The sequence below is a fragment of the Mauremys mutica genome, unplaced genomic scaffold, assembly GCF_020497125.1.
Source record: "Mauremys mutica isolate MM-2020 ecotype Southern unplaced genomic scaffold, ASM2049712v1 Super-Scaffold_100033, whole genome shotgun sequence".
Classification (NCBI taxonomy): domain Eukaryota; kingdom Metazoa; phylum Chordata; order Testudines; family Geoemydidae; genus Mauremys; species Mauremys mutica.
The window spans coordinates 9,073,540-9,093,317 of record NW_025423255.1 but is presented as its reverse complement, the minus strand read 5'-3'; the positions used below and the strand labels follow the sequence as shown (position 1 = coordinate 9,093,317).

The 19,778-nt window shown below is 50.6% G+C and overlaps 1 long non-coding RNA gene across 1 annotated transcript; it reads right to left on the bottom strand.

Moving 5' to 3' along the window:
- Positions 1-6,452: 6,452 nt before the first annotated feature.
- LOC123358236 lies at positions 6,453-11,176 on the bottom strand. Its single transcript, XR_006575702.1, has 3 exons — positions 11,086-11,176; positions 9,196-9,327; positions 6,453-6,539 (listed from the first exon to the last, which is right to left on the bottom strand). It is a non-coding gene; the product is annotated as an uncharacterized LOC123358236 (long non-coding RNA).
- Positions 11,177-19,778: the final 8,602 nt, after the last annotated feature.

The following is a 19,778-nucleotide window of genomic DNA, read 5'->3' as shown; positions in this document are numbered from 1 at the left end:
GCAGCGGACCTCCCGCGGGCATGACTACGGAGGGTCCGCTGGTCGGGCGGCTCGGCTGGACCTCCCGCAGCTGCGGACGGTTCGCAGGTCCGGCGGCTCTGCTTGAGCTGCCGCAGGCGTGCCTGCGGGAGGTCCACTGGAGCCGCGGGACGAGCACCCCCTCCGCAGTCATGCCTGCGGCAGGTCCGGTCGTCCCGGGGCTCCGGTGGACCTCCTGCAGGCATGACTGCGGCAGGTCCGCCGGCCCAGCCTGCCGCCCCCCCGGGAAAGGGCCGCCCCACGCGCGTGCTTGCCGCGCTGGGGTCTGGAGCCGGCCCTGTCTCCATTAGAACTTTTTCAATCCTAAATTCTCACAGAGGTGGTGAAGGACTCCATTTTTCCTCTGTTTCCATGATTTCTAAAACATGCATTCTTGGAACAAAATGGCCTCTTCCATGTGGTGCTGGGACTTCTGGGGGGTGATGCTGCATTTCGATGTGTAGAGGGCGATGGGGGAGCTCTTAGAGGGGTCACATGACCCTCTTCTGTATGGGTCATCTTGCCCAGAGCTCCCTTCCCCCCGATTGGTCAAATCCACTCTTGGGAAAGTCCTCTGTCGCTGAAACCCATCCTGATTGGCAGGGGGCTATGGAGGCGTTCTTAGAGGAGTCATATGACCCTCTTCCTGCCTGATCACTCCACCCCAGAACACCCCCAGATTGGTCAAGTCTCCTCTCAGGGGGGTGTGTGAGATCCTGATTGGTAGAGGGTGGTCGGAGGAGTTCTTAGAGGGGTCACATGACACCCTTTACTTCTAGTCATGTGTCCGTCTTGACCCTGAAAATAGTATCCCTGGGTCAGAGATGTCAGGTTGGAACTGGCCAACTCACTGGGTAGAATGTGCATCTAGGGCTGCATTTGGTGAAGAGAGCCCCCACTTGCTGCAGTGCAGTGGGAATCCACATGAAGTTTCCTTAGGATCATTTTCCTCGCCAACAAAGGAGGAATTGTGAGCTGTGTCAGGTCAGCTAGTCAGGTGGGAAGGAGCTGGTACAGTCCAGAAAGTGAATCAGTCCTGTCTGGGAAATCAGACCCATGTTGATAAACAGTGTGATTGGAGGTTTTTTCCTGGGAGAGTGAGTATTCAGTTAATCTCTTTCCTGCTTAGCCAGCATGAACGCAGAGCTATAAATAGAAATGCAAAGGAGTGAAGGGATCTACCTGGGAAATACATGGATTCCAGTGATAGCCCTGGCTGGGGAGAGCTCTTTCTGGGGCCAGTGATACCATCTCCTAGAGTCTGTGCTGGCTGGAAGGGATTATGGATAACAAGGACCACTGCCATTGTCCAGACAGGTGCTCAGACACCATGATGATACATGCAGTGTAAACCCCAGACAGGCAGATTAAATAAACAGAAATTGTGGCTCACACGCTGCCAACCACTCATTCTTTGCCCTTGCAGAGTGTGTTCCTCAGTTATCAGCATCCTTTCAACCTAAGGTTGTCTAATGTTTGCCTAGATTAAGAAAGAAGTTGAGGTCCCATGCTAATACTAACCTTGTTTCCCAATCTAGACAAACCTAAAACTAGAACAGGTGGAGTTGGCAGATTCCGATAAGTGTATGTCACGGGGTATTGTGGTGATAGCAACAGAGCCTGGTAAAAGCTTGTAAATACCCTAGGCAGACCAGCAGGTTCAGAATATGCATAGAAGTATACCGTTTGTTTTTATCCTCCGAGTACTGTCACGGATCCACAGGGTTTGGTCTATGCCCCAGCAGTCCCTTGGGAGTGACCCCTTCAGTGTGACAGTCCCCAAAGACCCTCACAGTTCCACAAAGGCAGGTCCACAGCCTCCAAGACTCTGAAACTGGGCCTTCAGGCCCCAGCAAACCCTGTCTCTTTCCATTGCTCCCTGCAGTGAACACAGCCAGTCAGACTCCTGTGGCAGGTTTGTTCTACAGCCCTTCAGGGAGGGTGCAATGTTCTCAGAGAGTATTTGCAGTGACACAGGCAGTCTTTCCAAAACAAGGTAACAATTTATTAGTTTATTGGCCTAAAGAATCTGAAAGTCTTTAGGTTAACAAAGAAAAGCCAAGGTTAAGATAGAGTTCAGCCTGGTCAACCCTAGGCCTCGGCTCCCTAGTCCTAAGTGTGTGAGTGTCTCTCCAAAGGCCAGCTCTTAACCCCCCCACCTTTCCTCTTGTTCTCTAGCTGGAGCCTTTGTTCTGAGTACCTGTAGGAAGGTGGGGGAAATCTCCTTGTTGTTGGTTGCTAGATGGCAACGTCCCACCCACTGTGGTTCCCATTGTCTTTCCAGATGCTCCATCGATAGGGGGCAGTCTCAGCCAATGCTTAACTACCTCTACCACCCCAGACAGATGTGTGACACAATGTCTCATGTCCCCTCCTGCCTCAGGAGCACATTTTTAACCCTTTATGTTCCATGCATAGCAATTCAAAGCACAGAGGGAAAATGAGGGATGCGTAAGAATCATAAACATATTACCAAAATTCCCTCTTTGTCATATTTACAATCGCAGGGAGGCAAACCGAGACCCTGTGAGGGGAGAGCTCACACCTCACTGGGCTGATACAGGGGATGGATTCAGTCCTTCTCTTGTTTTTTGCCTTCAGACAGTTCATTGTTTGGCCAATTTAGCCCAGGTGCTTCTTTCTGGAAAAACCTAGAGATATTTTACTTTTCCTTGTATTAAGCGTATCTTTCACTCTGGGCCAGAAACTGCATGCAACTCCAAGGGGAAGATTATCACAGCTCCTCCAAGAAGCAAAAATAGTGGGGGTATTTAAGGTGAATCACTCAGGTTGTCAACATCTCCAAAGAGGTGCCATCCCTGGGGCGGTTGTATATATTGGCTTGAACTGTTGGTTTCTGGGAAACTCAGACAAAGAAAAAGGTTTTTATATAAAAAAAGCTGGGTTTAAACTGACTCAGGGCTGTCTTCTGCCCAAGACGGGCCTCAGCCCTTGTGGAAAGTTTGGAAAGACTTTGGCCTATTAGGGCTCCATAAGACTAATTGGTGATTTCTGGTGTGTTTCGAGTGTTTAAATCTGTTTGTTGTTTTTATGATGGTTTCTCTGTAATACTTTTATCTTAAAAATAAATGTGCTTGTTTAGAAGGAGCTTTGTGATTATGTGTAACTGCTGGCAGTACACAGTTCCTAGCCCTTGGAGAGAAAGCAAAGCACGGGCCGTTAGGCAGACTGGCTTGCTGGGAGTATCACAGTGTAGGGTAGGAAGCTGTGCAGCCCTAAATTCCCTGGTGAAAGGGAAGTTGGACAAGAGTCCCTGCCAAGAGGCAAGTGACTGCAGGAGAGCTGAAACCTGACTGAGCATTGCTGGAGTGTACCATAAAGGGGGCAGACAGAAACAGGTGCAGTTACCCTGAAAGTGTGACAACCATGCACCTGGGGATGGATTAGATAGGACAACAGAGTTTTTTCCAGCTCCTATGATGCAGTGGTTGTGGTGTCTCACTGTTCCATGTATACATCATTCCTGGGCATAATTGGTCTTCCTGGGGATCCTTTTGGCAAGACATATCTAACCCTTAAATTTTGGCTAATGTTGGCTTTTTGTATTCATCCCATTTTGTTGTCTGAGTTTCACTACACAAAAGAACGGTTCATCTGAAAAGTAATCTTGTTCTTCAGAGACAAAACCAAGCAGGTGCAGAACTAGCAATATAAGGCTGAGTTTGCTGCTTTCACAGGCTAGGCAAGGTGGGGTGAGCAATTTAGCCACAAGCTCACCACGCAGGCTGCTCCTTGGTTGGAAGCTCCTTTCTTCACAGATGAATACCTTGATCTTAGCTCTCTCCCTTGTCTCTTCATCACCTCAGCAGCCCTGGGTGGTCTCTCAAGAACTGCCCACCTGATGCTGGAATGCTGAGTGCTATCAGCTGCTGAAACCACAGCTTGAACCAAAAAAGCCTTTGCTCTCACTCACTAACTGAATTTGTATCTAATAAAAAGAAAAAGGAACCAGACTGTTCTCAGTCTTTCTCTTTAAAATTAATGTGTAGCTCAGTAGGCAGGAAGTTATAGGCATGACTGTGACAACCAATTTACTGGCCAGACTCAGCATCTAACTGTGACACCGACAGACTCCAGTCATCAGTGGATGGGATTTAACCTGGGACCTCTGGAGCTAAATGCATGAGCCTCTACTGCATGAACAAAAAGTGACATGGCACTTGGTTGAGGCTGTACCACACTCCTTAATCTCTAAGTCAGGGGTTCTCAAACTGGGGGTGGAGACCCCTCAGAGGGTCATAAGGTTATTATGTGGGGGGTCATGAGCTGTCAGCCTCCACCCCAAACCCCCTTTACCTCCAGGATTTATAATGGTATAAAATATATAAAAAGGTGTGTTTAATTTATTAGAGGGGTCACACTTAGAGGCTTGCTATGTGAAAGGGGTCACCAATACAAAAGTTTGAGAATCACTGCTGTAAGTGGTTTCAGTGCCACTACATGGGATAGGGCACCACACCCAGAAAGTGTGTGGGTTACATAATAGTACTATGAACATGGCTCCGGCTAACTAGCCTGAATGGATCCAGTTAAACTAGTTGCACTAAGTAATATCAGCTCCAGGTGAGTTGTGTTGTATCGGGAAACAGAGACGAGACAAGGCTGCAGTGAGGCATCCTAGGAAAGTCCCGGACCCTTGCTTTTATTCACTTTTCTCATACATACAGGTTATTCATTACTACATGATTGATACACCTGTTTACTTCATTCTGATTGGTTAAGGCTGGCTTTCCTCACCGGGCCATTGTCCTGAGTGACTAATGCTAGCATAACAGAATGTGCATGCTGTACTTGTACTATTGAATGGTTCAATGCAGAGACAGCGTGGCTTGCCAGCACTTGTACCTACATCTCACCCTTTTTTGTTTTGTTAACATGACTAATACTTACGAGGGGGCCCTGGGTTGGTCCACGGACAGCCCTTAATGAAGAGAGAAACAAATGAGGGGACACACTGAATGCCGCAGCAAAATAGCACAAGTAAGAGTACAGTGAGTCCTCCAAAGGTGACAAGCTGATGCAACCACCCAGTGTTAGGAAGCCATGAGGAGAGCCAATCCCACCATCCCGAGAAGGGGTCTGGATTGTATCTGATTTGATCTGTTAAATTTTTAATAATATTAAGCTGATTTTCAACTGAATGATGATGATCAGAAATATTAAAGCAACACATATCATTAACTTTTTCACATCCATAATGATGCAGCATAAGTAAATAATCTATAGCCGCTCGATTTTGCAATACCCCATGACGGATGTCTTCCTGCTCATCATTAAGAAGGGCTATAGCGGTAGATGTTGCATTCAAAGCCTTAGTGGCTGCACAAGCTAAACCATTGATTCGCATGCTATTGCCCGAGGCCAAACCGGGGACCCCGACAAGAGAAACAGCCAAAGCGACAGTCTCGGTTTTTGATAGTAAATGTACACGGCTATCACAGGAAGCATCCAAAGGAAGGCTGCGACTAACTCGCGAGATATTTAACAGCTGCCTTTTGGTTGGTAATATGAGCGCAAATCGGCTTAGGCAACAACAAGTGCCATCACTAAGATTGGCGGGCATATAATTGAAAGTATATCCGGAGCATGTCCAAAACCACCCATTCGGCAGCTGTACATGCTTGTATATATAAGAGATATTTGTCACAGCGGAACAATTCATTGCTGGAGCAGGAAACTGCTTACAATTACTCATAGTACAATTGGTCATGCGGGCACAGGTTATGTTATGTGTGGCAGCATAGGGGGTGCGAAGGGCGAGCGCATTCCTTGGTCTGCGAGGTGTTTGAGGTCCCCAATTATGATAGCCAGCATAACCCAAACCATGAATGGTGGAATTGGGCTCCAGATTAGAATAAAACCAAGTAGCATTTTCAACATCATTAGGATTATGGCATACAGGAATCAGACAAGTACCTAAAATCTCTCCCACCGTAACTTGCTGGGAGAGACAAAAGGATGTCTGATTTAAAGTGTGAATAAATGTCTCCCACACATTGGTGGAAGGGAGAGGGGTTGCAACACCTTGCGGCAAACACAGAACGGTCACCCAAATGTACATAACCCAGCAAAGAGAATTAGCATTTAAGCTGGCTATTAGCGCAAGAAAGTAATTTTCTGTAGTCTTATCCGCCTTAGTTTGCTCTAATACATGTTCAGCCTGCCGTGATAAAGCTTTGACCTGCCCCCAAGTTATGGCAGCGTTGGGTGTGCCACGCTTTCGGGCCTTGTCGATCTTGTCTGCCCTATCCGTCAGGGTTAGACTGAAATCCGGAATGGGATTCTTTAGCCCCTGATGCCAGGCCATCTTTCCACGGCTTCACAAAGCGAGCGGGAACCCACACAGGGCCGGTTTCAGTTGACACTGCTGCGTAGCCCCGGCCCCAGGTAATGAGCGGCACGGGAAGGCTCCACTCTGGTCCTGGCAGCTTGCGATATATCACCTTCGGCGCCGGAAGGGGCTCGGTCTGTCTATAATGGCGCTGGGCTCTAGATAAAAACTGATTATTAAACAAAGTTAAATTCAAATGATTTAGTGTAAACAAGACACGAGCCAGCCATTCTTCCTTATCTGGCAAGGATAGGGGCACTCCTCCTTTTTGTTTTTGCTTAGTAAGGGCCTCCTTTAGGGTGCGGTTAGCCCTTTCAACAATGGCCTGACCCCGGGAATTATAAGGAATGCCGAATTTGTGGAGAATGCCCCACCGGGCACAAAATGCGGCCATGGCAGAGGAACAGTAAGCAGGGCCATTGTCGGTTTTCAACTCAGCGGGGCTGCCCATTACCACAAAACTGCGAATCAAGTGATTGCAAACATGTTTGGTAGCCTCCCCTTTTTGGGCAGTTACCCAAGTGTAGCCTGAAAATGTGTCGATGACAACGTGCAGGTATTTCCAAGGGGAGAAGGGGGGGAAAAGGGTAACATCCATCTGCCAAAGTTGATTGGCTCCGAGACCACGGGGATTTACCCCTATGGGAGGACCCTGTGGGTTAAGGGTGCATTGAGGACATTGTTGAACAATACCTCGAGCATCAGAAAGAGGGATCTGAAATTGTTTAGCCAATGCCTTGGCATTTTGATGATGTAGGGCATGACTTTCTATAGGAGTACAAGGGAATGCCCTGAGTTGGGCATCCACCTGGGCATTGCCTTCTGTCAACATGCCAGGGAAGGGTTGGTGGCTTCGGATATGAGCAATAAAAAACTGATCGGTACGGGAATGAATGAGATGTTGCAATGCTAAAAACAAAGCTAGCAAATTTTTATCTAGTGCCGGTGATACATAACTGCCACTAATATTTGAAACAACATTGGCTACATATAAACTATCAGTAATAATATTAAACGGCTGCATTGAAAAACGATTAAAGGCCAAAATTACTGCAGCCAGCTCAGCACGCTGGGCGGAGCTTTGGGGTAGGGTAAACAAGGAACACCAGCGGGTGGTAAGTGGGTCACACCAAGAGAGAACCCCACGGTGTGGACTTCCGTCCGTAAATACTGTAAGCACATCTGGCAGCGGGGTTGGTGAGAGTAAATAGCGAAAATTAAGGGGTAATCGCTGTGTCATGCCAAAACGGGGGTCCTTTAAGGTATGAAAGGTAAAGGTTCCTGTATAACCTGCACACGCACATTGAACCTCAGGAGTTGTTTCACAAAGGGTTTGCCATAAATGTAGGGGAATTGGAAGAACTATTTCTGCTGGATCAATAGCAAAAAGCACTAATGCACGTTGGCACCCTTTTGTAATTAGGGAAGCAAGCATGGAGGGAAGGGGAGTAAGGGTATTTGCTGGGGTGTGGGCGAGATAAAGCCATTCAAGGATTCGTACCGTCCCAGTCTTGGGTGCTTGAAAGAGGGCGGCACAAGGTTGGGTTACCCCTTGAAGACAAGCGAGACGTGGAGGTTCATTATCCACGGCACGATCCACCCATACCTTTGCGAGCGACAGATTCACCTGCGTAATGGCATCTAATTGTGTTTTTGTGAGAGAAATGATATCGGAGGGGTGACGCCCCTGCCGAAGAGCATCAAATAATGGACTTAACATGTTGGTATCAAGGCGATAATAGGGACGTACCCAATTAATTATGCCGAGGACTTGCTGAAGGGTGACGTAATTAATGTTGGTTTTCAAGGCAATTTGCGGGATAATCGGAATGGAATAAGCGGCCATCATTTTATGTCCCAGATAAAAGAAGGGCTCTATACATTGTACCTTTTCTGGGGCTATCTGAAGGCTGTATTCCTGGAGCATATTTTGCAGGTCAGTTTTCCATGAAGGAGGGAGTTCTGGTCCTGCTATGAGGATATCATCCATATAATGGTAAACCTTAAGCATAGGGTACCGTTTGCGAAAAGGTAAGAGAGACTGATTTACGTAATATTGACAGAGGGTGGGGCTGTTTAGCATACCCTGGGGAAGAACCTTCCAATGGTAGCGTTCTGTTGGCTGACTATTATTCAAAACAGGGATAGTAAAGGCAAAATACTTTCGATCACGGGGGAGGAGAGGAATAGAGAAAAAACAATCCTTAAGATCGATTACTGCTAACTGATAATCATGTGGTATAACATTCGGATTTGGGGTCCCACATTGAAGGGCTCCCATAGGTTCCATAATTTTGTTTATAGCTCGGAGATCATGTAATAATCGCCAACGTCCAGATTTTTTCTTAATAACAAAGATCGGAGTATTATATGGGCTAGTAGTAGGCTCAATATGTCCCTCGGTTAATTGTTCCTGAACTAATTCCTTAAGGGCTATTAATTATTCCTGAGGGAGTGGCCATTGCTCAACCCACACTGGGACGTGGGTTTTCCATTCCAGTGGGAGGGCAGTGTGTGAGGAGCATTGACGTGTCATGGCACCACTAGGGAGGCTCCCAGCTGAGACAATAGGTCTCGCCCCCAGAGATTAAGATCAATTGGCAAAATGCACGGACGAATTTTTGCAACCTCTCGCCCCTCTTCACTATCCCATACTGAGAGCCAATTGGTGCTTTGTCGGGAAGATTGCGGGCCTCCCACTCCCCAAACAGAGGGGGAAACTTCGGAAGGCCAGGAAGGGTCCCAATGCTTTTGTGCAACTACTGAAACATCCGCTCCAGTGTCTAGCAACCCATAGAGCTCCTTACCGTTGATGATATACTTACGGGTCGGTTTGTGGGTTCGGATGTGTTGTAATACTGCAGCAATCTGTGGATGAAAAAGGGGACCTTGCTCCAGATTAACGCGAGTAGAACCAAATCCGCCGGCACGACTCGCCTGGCCGGGTCCGGCCGGCGCTGTGTAAGGTAAGATTAGCAGTTGAGCCCAAGAATCCCCCGCCTTTAATTTGAGGGGAAGGTGACTCCAAATTTGAACATAAATAATACCGGTGTAATCAGAATCGATAACTCCGGGCACAATCATAATAGACTGACTGCTGGCAGATGAGCGAGGCAAAATCAACCCAAATGTATCCGGGGGAAGCGGACCAGAAAGCTGCGTAGGCATGAGGAGTACGTCACCAGGAAGAGGGGATTGCATATCTACTGCATTGATAAGATCCAAACCAGCACTGCCTTTTGTGGCCGGTTGAGCGGCCATGGCAGGCAGGGCTCCCTCCTTTAAACCGGGGCTGAAGGGGGTCCCGGTTGAAAGTTTCCCGAATTAGCTGGGGTTGAGGAGCGACATTGATTAGCCCAATGATATCCTTTATTACATTTTGGGCACTTTTTAGAAGGACGGCCCCCGGTGGTGTTAGTTCCGCCCTTATGAGCACCACCTCCTGGGGCCCGGCACTCCTTTTTGAAGTGTCCAGGTCGCTGGCAGTTAAAGCAGTTACCTGTAGGTTTGTTACCTTGACGGATTGCTCCCGCCAACAGTGCCATAGCGTGGGTCTGAGTGCCCACTTCGGCACATGCCTGCAACATATCAGCGAGTGTGTAATTAGGGCGGTGAATGATAGTTTGGAGAATTTTCCGACAGTCAGCATTGGACTGCTCATATGCTAAGCGTAAAAGGAGTTCCACCTGAGCGTCCGGATTGTCAATTTGGCGTTGAACAGCCTCTTTGAGGCGATCAACAAAATGATGATAAGGTTCCGTAGCTTGTTGTTTAACATTTGTGAATGATCGAAGGGGCTTGCCGGAGGCCGGAACTCGCCGAAAGGCTCTCTGAATGCACATTGCCGTGCGGTGAAAAGATTCCATGGGCAATATAGATTGTTGTTCTATGGTGGCAAAAGCTCCTGTCCCATATATTTGCTCAGCTGTATTCTGCGCGTTACCAAGTGCTAGGGCTGCCAATTTAAACTCATTATCCCATACCACATATTGTGCAGGGGAAAGGATCATACGAAATAGATGTTTCCAGTCCTCCGGGATCATAGTATAACTATTAGCGATCCCTTCTATCATACCCTGCACATAAGTGGAACGCAGCCCTGACTCACGTACCGCTTTGTTAAGCTCCCGAAGAATTGAGTACGGGAGGGTGGAGTGCCGAGCTACCACCTCACCTGCCTCATTGGGAGGGTCATAAGACAGAGGAAACACCAAAGGGATTTCTCCCTCCCATTCTTCCAATAAGGGGTCCTGCCCGCTTGCCCGCACCGCCGCAAGGGCGGCACAGACAGCGCCCTGATGAAGGGACTTCTGCCCCAGGGTGTCCACCACTGGTGTAGAAGTTTTTGGTGCTAACAAAGGGGCTGGTGGGAGCACTCGGGGATAGGCGGGAGGTGCCTCTACCGAGAGCAAGGGAGGTGCGGAGGGGGACGCCTCTTTTCGTAATCTCCCCACCGCAGCTGAACAGTGCTGCCACAACAGAATATGTTGGATCTCGGCTCGAGGTTCCCTAAACAACGCCTCTCCGATCTTTATCCAATCGGAGTGATCTAGGGAGCCTCGGTTCGAGTACCATGGGCACTTATACTCAATCACTCGGAGCAATTCCTCCAAGTGCCGTAACGATACTGCAGTACACCCGTCCTGTTTGATAAGCTTCAATAACTCTTTTGCATGATCTTTTTGCTCAATGGATAAGTCCCCCCCCATACTCACGAGGGAGCGCGTTGCGCTGTGGTGCACCAAGGCTAAGCCAGCCGATGAGTCGGGGGTCTTGTGTCTGGATCACGTCGGGGTCACCAGATGTTGTATCGGGAAACAGAGACGAGACAAGGCTGCAGTGAGGCATCCTAGGAAAGTCCCGGACCCTTGCTTTTATTCACTTTTCTCATACATACAGGTTATTCATTACTACATGATTGATACACCTGTTTACTTCATTCTGATTGGTTAAGGCTGGCTTTCCTCACCGGGCCATTGTCCTGAGTGACTAATGCTAGCATAACAGAATGTGCATGCTGTACTTGTACTATTGAATGGTTCAATGCAGAGACAGCGTGGCTTGCCAGCACTTGTACCTACAGAGTTGACACTAGCACCATGAAATACTCTTTCCAGGGGTGACCAGCTGATGCAGTGAAGCATGTGTCTTGACAAGCTCAAGAACTTCAATGCAGAGGAGGCTTGGAGTTTTTTCAGATCAGCTATACAAAAATGATCTGAAATGTGCATACTAAGAAAAGGGAACAAACAAGCAGGGAAAGGCTTCAGACTCATGTGGATGAATAACCACCTCAAAAAGGTTATTAGGAGTTGATCAGCAAAGACAGCTACATTGTGGAGGTTAGAAAATGTTGGAATAAAGTGAGAAAAATTAAAAGGCAAGCTGAACTCTTGTTCAACGAACATGAAATAATAATGAGGGTTTTTTAGTTATATAAACAAAAAAAAGAACACAGAAGGATAAGGTTGGGCCAGTATACAGTGTGGATGGGAAGGAGGTTAAACCTAATGTAGATATGTCCCTAAAACTAAATGAATAGTTTGCCTTGGTTTTCAGTGACAATGATACTATGAAACATGTGCATGTTGGCAGTATGGCTGATGGAATGGAAATTACCACATGGAAAAAACTTAAAGAGTCTAATGTGCTCAAAATTGGGGGTACCAGATTAACTTTTACCTCAGAATGTTGAAAGAACTGGAGCATAAAATTGCTAGTCCATGAGCGAAGATTTTTTAATAAATCTGTCTTTTTGGCAGTGGTACTATATGCCTGGAGAATAGCTAACATCAAATTGTGACAGGATCCCCAGGGTGCAGCCTGGGACTGTGGGACCACGGTGCCCCCTTAACTCTCTCTAACATGGACTGTCTCTCACAATGTCTTGCTAGTGACCAGCAGCAAACCCCTCCAGGTGCTGTTATCATTCAGCACAACCGTATGTGGAGCCCCACACCTAGCTAGATTGCATGAATGCTCCCAAAGCCACTCCTGAATCACACAGAGAAAGGCACCAGAGCCAAATCACCCCAGCTCCCAGCACTGTACCTCAGGAATATACCGTCTTGCACTGCTCCACATGAGCAATGCAGATTTATTAATTGGTTCATCACTTCATCAATGGAAAGTGGACATACACCAGCCTTTGCAAAACCTGAGCAGATTTGCCACACACTTCATACAAACACACTGGTAAAGATAAACAGTAAAACAAATGTGTTGACCACAAAAGATAGATTTTAAGTGATAAGCAAAAAGTCAGAGTTAGTTACCAAAATAAAACAAAATATAAGCACAGAGTCTAAACTCTCAATCCTATTAGAAGGGGCAACATCTAGATTAAGCAGTTTTTCTCACCCCACTGGATACTGCAGTCCTTAATATACAGGTTTGTCCCCTCAGTTGGAGTCTTCAGAGTGTCCTTGTTGCTTGCAGCATAGGTGGGTGAAGGAGAAAGGGCAAGCATGGGCCTCATGTGTTCGGTTTTATACCCTCAGTCCATGTGTTTGGAAAACACAAGTCCAGGCATGTCAGGGAGCATTGCTGAGTCTCCAGGCAAGGTTGGGCAATTTCCCTGATGTGGCCTTATGTTGGTGAGTCATTGCATCGTAGCTCCCTTGCTGGACAATGGTTGTTGATGAGCTGACACCCCGCCCAGGTGTTGGTTACTTTCCTTGCTGTTGCCTCTGGGGAGCTAATATCTGGCTGATTCCTCAACTTACAGCATGTTTTAGTGACAACTATACTACACAATTCTCATAACTTCATATGCATTAATGATACACATATATGGATAGAGAAATGACTTTCAGCAGATGGTAACCTCTCCCCCGTTACCTTACAAGGTGTGCTTTATATGTAAGACCACGATCATATACAAATGAGGAATATGGGGGTTCCAGGATGCTCTCCCAGAATATAGAATGGGACACATAGCTATATTTAAGAAAAGGGGGAAATGTGATTTGGGCAGTTACAGACCTTTTAGTGTGACCTCAGTAGCATGCAAGGTTTTAGAACCAATTGTGAAGGAAAGAATAACTAATAGAGGTACATGGTGAAGGGGATGTAATTCAACATGGGTTTATCAAAGGTAGATCATGCCACATACCCTAATCTGATTTCCTTCTTTGCAGGGCCGCCCAGAGGATTCCGGGGGCCCGGGGTCTTCGGCGGCGGGGGGCCCTTCCGTTCCGGGACCCACCGCCAAAGTGCCCCGAAGACCCGCGGCGGGAGCCCCCCGCTGCCGAATTACCGCCGAAGCGCAGCCCAGTCTTCGGCGGTAATTCGGTGGCGGGGGGGGGGCTCGCCGCGGGCCTTCGGGGCACTTTGGCGGCGGGTCCTGGAACAGAAGGGGCCCCCCGCCGCCGAAGACCAGGCTGCGCTTCGGGGGCGGCGGCAGCGGCAGGTCCCGCTCCCCCCCCCGCCCCGCCCCGGCCCGGCCCCGGCCCCGGCCTCAGCCTCTTACCTCCCCCCCCCGCCCCGGCCCCTTACTGAGCTCTGTCCCGCTCAGAGCCGCGCGGTGAGGGGGCGGGGCTGTGAGCTCCACGCCCAGCGGAGGCAGCTGCCCCGCCCCCTCCCCACGCCGCTCTGAGCGGGGCGGGGCTCAGGCCCCGTTGGAGCTCCCAGCCCCGCCCCCTCCCCACTCTGATGGGGCGGGGCTCAGGGGCTCGGCCGGAGACTCGGCGCTTGATGCGCCGAGGCTCCAAGAGAGGGGCGGAGGCGGGAGCCTCTGCTCTTCTCTTGGGGGCCCCTGCGGAGCCCGGGGCCCGGGGCAAATTGCCCCCTTTGCCCCCCCCTCTGGGCGGCCCTGCTTCTTTGAGAAAATACCTGATTTTTTAGATAAGGGAAGTGCAGTAGAGAGAGGAAGGCCACAGGTTGTGCTGAAAGGTGAATTACTAGACTGGCGAGAGGTTACTAGTGGAATTCCTCAAGGATCAGTCTTGGTACCAATCTTATTCAATATTTTTATTTATGACCTTGGCTCAAAAAGCAGGAATGTGCTAATGTTTGCATGAAGCATATTCCAGTTACATTATATTCACTCATTAGCATATTTTAATAAAATCATATAGAGTGCACCATCACAGCACCCCATTCCCACCAGCCCCCACGGCTGGGGCCAGCATAGTGATCAGCTCCCCCAGGCCCACAGCTTGGGCTGACATGTGCAACCCTCTCCTGCTGTCCTCACCAGCACCTGGAGCAGAGCATGGCAGAGCCAGGGCAGCATCCTGCCCTCTGCCCAGGGAGGGACTGGAGGCTGGGCCTGTCTGCCGGACCCACCCTTCCGACTGGCATTGACCAAGCCCATGCCTGGCTGTCTCAGGCCTGCAACCCCCTCATGCTTCTGGGGGCAGGCTGAGGGGTACAACATGTGTGGCTGGGGTCCCCCTGGCTCAAGGTGCAGGCTGGGGGGTGCACACTGAGTCCCAGTGGCAGCCCAGCTGTAAGGGCAGCAATGGTGGAAGCTGGCGAGCCCACAGTTGGGCAGGTGTCTCTGCTGGAGCATTTTAATTCTGCACCCCCAATCCGCTGCCCACCTGCCTGGCAGCCGCACAGCAATTATCCAAATGGCTGTTAACTGTGGCTGATAATTCCCCACGGGGATCAGGAACGGAAAGCTCCGCAGCTGAGCAGATTGGGCTGGGCCCAAGCAGCAGATCGGAGGTGCCTGGGTCTCTCACCCCATCCACAGCAGGCACACAGCGCTGGCAGTGCTCATTTGCCCAGCAGGGAGAGAGGAGCTGGCCCAGGGGGCAGGGGAAACAGGGCCTGCTGGGCTTGAAGGGACTGACCTGTCCGGGGCACATTCCCCAGCAGGCTGCGTGTGCAATTATTAGCAGGAGTATGAGGGGAGAGAAGGATGGGCAGAGCAGAGCAGGCTGGGAGGCAGGACTCCTAGGTTCTGTGCTGAGCTCTGCGAGGGGAGTAGGGTCTAGGGGCTAGATCAGGGGCTGGGAGGCAGGACCCCTGGGTTCCATGCCCAGTTCTGTCCCCAAATCCATGTGAGTCACTCCCGCTCTGGGTGCCTGTTATTGAGGTTCACTAGTAGGGTGGTGAAGCACTGGAATGGGTTACCTAGGGAGGTGGTGGAATCTCCTTCCTTAGAGGTTTTTAAGGTCAGGCTTGACAAAGCCCTGGCTGGGATGATTTAGTTGGGATTGGTCCTGCTTTGAGCAGGGGGTTGGACTAGATGACCTCCTGAGGTCCCTTCCAACCCTGAGATTCTATGATTCTATGACATTTTTCTCCCTCTGCCTCTCTCCCAGCCAGGGCAGCCCCCAGCTGGGCTTGGAAGCAGCCGCCTGCCCTCCCTCCCGTGAACCAGCCAGGGGCACTGGGCTTGAAGGGCTGCTAGCCTAACGTGGCCTAGACCTGGCCCAGGTGATCACAAACAGGGCGCGCCCAGCCAGCCCATCCCTGCACCAAACCTGGCTGAGCCCAGGCCCCAATCCATGGCTGCATGGCCAAGTCAGTGCCCTCCAGCCCCCACCCTCCCCAGCTACCTGCACGCGCTGGCCTGGCACAGGCAACAAGAGCCACTCAGTGACTCTGTGTATCACCAAAACCTCCCAGGACCTGGGTAAGGCGGGTTTGGTCCTTGGCACAGCACAGCTCACAGGCCTGGAGCCTCCCTCCCACCTCATGGGGTTTGTGACCATGTGTGGCTCGCTGAGTGTCCCCTGGGTGCCAAGGGAGCAGGGAGATTTGGGGATTCAGGGGGTGGTTGTGATGTGCCCAGCCCTGAGGCTGTGGGTCCTGGAGGTGGGTATCGCTGGGGGCCTGTTGGCTGCAGAACAGCCGGGGTGGGCGTCTCTTGGGGAGGTGGGGCAGGGGGTTAGAGGGAGCCTGGTGCTGTGCCAGGGGCTCTGTCTGGGCTTCCCCCGCAGACTCCTGGGATCGCTGCCGTGCCCAGTGCACAGAGTGTGTGTGGGAGAATCCCCGGTGCTAGGCCAGGGGGTGCCCCTGTAAAGCATCAGGGGGTCCCGCAGGGGGGAGGAGGGGGTGCCAGGCAAAGGGCAGGGCAGATCCTGCTGGAGGGTGGGGGGGGGTCCTAGGCAGGCAGTGAGGGACTGCGTTCCCAGTGGGGGTCCCTTTTGGAGGGTCTCTGGCTGTTGGGGTCTCTTGTGGGGAGGGGGAAAACCCTTTGGGATTCCCAACCTGGCAATGAAGATCTGGTGCGGGTTCTCTGACCGGTGGGGCTCTGAGGGGTATCTGAGGTCCCTGGCCAGAGACTCTGGGGGCTGGGTCCCAGGGAATATCTGGGGGGGGGGGGCTGGGGCTCTGCGGGATGCTCCTGACCTCGCTTCTTCTCCCTGATTAGCTTATGCCAGAATCCTGGCTCCAAGCACTGCCCGACATTCCCCGGCCAGGCCCAGACACTGTGATAACTTTCTAGCCACTTATCAGACACTGTGAGGTGAAATCACAGATTTTTGCTCTTCTCCCCTCTTGAAAACTGCAGGAACTTCCAGTTCCATTGTCCTAGATTGTCCAGTCCTTGTCCTGGATCTGGGGGATGAGGGAGGTGGGAAGGGGGTCAGCACTGCCGCACAATGGTCTCTTCCCCAGCATTCTGGACTCATTCTTTCTGAACTCTGGTTTCATTGAGACCATTGTTAATCCAGAGTCACTGTATGGGAAGACAAGGAGTGACTCCGGATGGACAGTGGGGCTAATGAGATCAGCAATTCTCCCTGTGAGGAGGGGCTCTCATTAGCTGCTCTCCCCAGAGAGCTAAAGGAGGGAAGCTGCTCAAATGCTCTGTCCCTCTCTGCTCAGGATACTGGGGTTCAGCTTCCTGGGTCAGACGCTGCAGCCTCTGTTGTGATCTGGGAGATCAGCGGGGTTCTGTGCTGGGAAGTGACCTGAATTAAAGCTGCTTCTCTGCCTGGCTCAGGGGATGACTTTCTCCAGCTGGTCCTAGCCCCCTAGGGCAGCCCTGGGCCCTGTTAATACTAAATTCTGAGCCAGAGTCTCCAGGTAACTGAAAGACCTCAGGGAAAGTGCTGGGGTCTGGCATGAAAGTGACTCTGCACAAACAGCCCCTCCTCATTTCTCCTCCCAGTAGCAATTGCCAGGAGAAAATCCAGCCATGGGAGAGCAAAGCCCCCAGGAATGGGACTGTCCCAGCCAGAGGGGCAGGGAGAGAGGACAGGGGAAGGAGAGACTGAAAGGGGCAGTGGTAGAAATGATGGGGGAGAGATTTCCAGCTCTCTAGTCCACCCAGACACATGTATTGCTGCATCCCTGGCCAGAACCACTTTCCAGTGAACAAAACAAGGATCAGACAGAGGAAAAGCCAGTTCCTGATTCCATATTCCCCCTGCTGGGGTGTAGCTGCCGTGGGGTCAGTGTCCGAGGGAATCCCCCACAGTGACTCCTTTGGTTCTGCTCTTTTCTAGCCTTGTGTTCAGAGACTTTGTTACAGGATGAGGGGAGGGAGAAGGGAGGTAAAAAATGTGTCTGGGCTAAGCATGGCAGGAGGGGACAGGTCTACCTGTTCTGAGATGCCCACAACTGCCCTTCTCCCCCAGACAGGCTGCAGAATGGCGTCCATGTCTTGCTCCAGCTCATCCCAGCCTGCCGTGGGACAGGGAAGAGAAATGGCTGCAGTGGAGCCAACTCAGGTAGAGATTATCGGGGGGTTGCTGGTGGGTTCCTGCTGGAGGAGAGGGAGAGCAAATACACCGGAGATGGGAAGGTTTGCACAGTCTGGTTTGGAGGTTGGTGCAGGGCAGGAAATTCACAGTGTGGGGAAAGGAGGAGGCCAGGGTGTAGCAAGCCTGCTGGGAGTTATTTAATAACCCAGGAGGTTCGGAGGTGGAAATGCCCTCTGTTTGGAGTCTTCGATTTCTGGGACATGGATTTACTTTCTCTGTCTTGTAAGAGGCTCTATCATAATGAGGGTCTGTGACATTACCTAGAGTACAATCTGGACTGTTAAATAGCTGTGTCCCCTCAGTTCTCCAACCTGGGGTGCCTTTTCCACTGTTTTCCCGCGAGAACAGCCCCTCTTGGCCAATTAACACACAGTCTCCAGCATGTAACTCACTTCCAGCTGCACAGTATTGAGTGCTGCTAGACAGCCACTCATGAATTACACCTCAGGAGAAAACCAGCAAATTCTCAAGTGCCCAACTTTCCCCCAGAAATGTGCGTCTTGCACTGTCCAGCACGCTACTGAACAACGCAAGCTCATATGAAGTCTGTCATTTCATCAGTGGAAAATGACATGCACCAGCTTGTTATCCCAAACGGAGTTTCCAACACACTTTAATCCAAACACACTGGTTAGATAAACAATAAACCAAGATTGTTAACTACCAAAAACTAAAACTAGGCCCAGCCGATGAAAGGGGCACTCCCAGGAGAGACTGTATAAAGGCCGGAACATCGAACAACTTTGTCAGCCTGAGAGAGCTGCCTTGGGGACAATGACAGGGAGAATCCCCCAAAGTGACTCCTTGGATTCTGCTCTCCTCTGGCCTCTGATTGTTCCTTCCAAAGTAGAGTACTTTGCACTTGTCCCTACTGAATTTCATCCTCTTTCCTTCAGCTCATTTCTCCAGTTTGTCCAGATCATTTTGAATATTAATCCAATCCTCCAAAGCACTTACAACCCCATCCAGCTTGGTATTGTCCACCAACTTGATAAGTGTAACAGAGAGACTGTTATTGGGAGGGTTTCACCATGTGTCAGAGGGTTACACCCTGGTGGGAGGGCGCTAGGCCTGTACTGGGATAAGGTCACTCTGTGCTTCACAGTGTGCCAGAACCTAGAATGTCCATTAGCAGGGGAAAACCTGGGGGGAATCGGCTTGTGGAATGGACAAAAGCCACATCTGAATTCTTACACCTTGCCCTTTTCACCCCAGCAGGCTACAGAATAACGTCCATGGTTTGCTCCAGAGCATCCCATCCTCCCTGGGTGAAGGAAATGGCTGCAATGGAGCTGGCTCAGGTACGGGATTCTCAGGGAGCTGGTGGTGGGTTCTGCTTGGAGGGAGAGGAGCAGTAAATGCATAGGAGGGTGGGAATTGCTAGAGGTGGTGGGAGGCAGGAAATATCTCGGGTGGAGAAAGGGAGGGGACAGGATGTGACAAACCTGCTGACACTAGTGTAGTTTAGGGTGTGATGGGTTGTCACCCCCAGGAGTAGTCTGGGGGGCTTCTGGGAACCGCTGTGCCCTCTAACCCTCAAGCCGGGCTGACCCTTCTCACACTGCTTTGCTGGAGATTCCGCCAGCCTCTCTAGGCCCCGTTATCACCCAACACGACAGCAGGTGGCGCCATACACCCAACTAAGCTACCTGAGTGCTTTACCTGAGCCACTCAAGGACAGATAGACGACAACAGCCAATTTCCCAGCTCCCCAACCTTGCACACTTGCTGTAGTATAA